A 357-nucleotide genomic window follows, 5' to 3' on the forward strand; every position below is an offset into this window, starting at 1 on the left:
ATGTATATACAAATATATGTATATGATCTTCTGTGATGTTACATTTTAGTTAAGTGTAAAAGAAATTTGTTAAACTTCTCTATCTTATATATATTTTGCTATTATAATTATATTTAGATAAATTTAAGAGTCTTATATTTTTTTTAACTGATCTAGTTTGTTAAATATGTAATAATTTCTATAATAGTGTTAATAGAATTAAAATTTAGGATATTACATTATTTATGTGAACTAATATTCTAATTGTAATTTTATTTAAATTATATTTTAAAATTATTTCTTTATATTTTAAAAACTTATTTTTGAATAGTTTTATTTAATTTATATATATATATATATATATATATATATATATAT

This window comes from Vigna radiata, chromosome 7, assembly GCF_000741045.1.
Source record: "Vigna radiata var. radiata cultivar VC1973A chromosome 7, Vradiata_ver6, whole genome shotgun sequence".
Taxonomy (NCBI): Eukaryota; Viridiplantae; Streptophyta; class Magnoliopsida; order Fabales; family Fabaceae; genus Vigna; species Vigna radiata.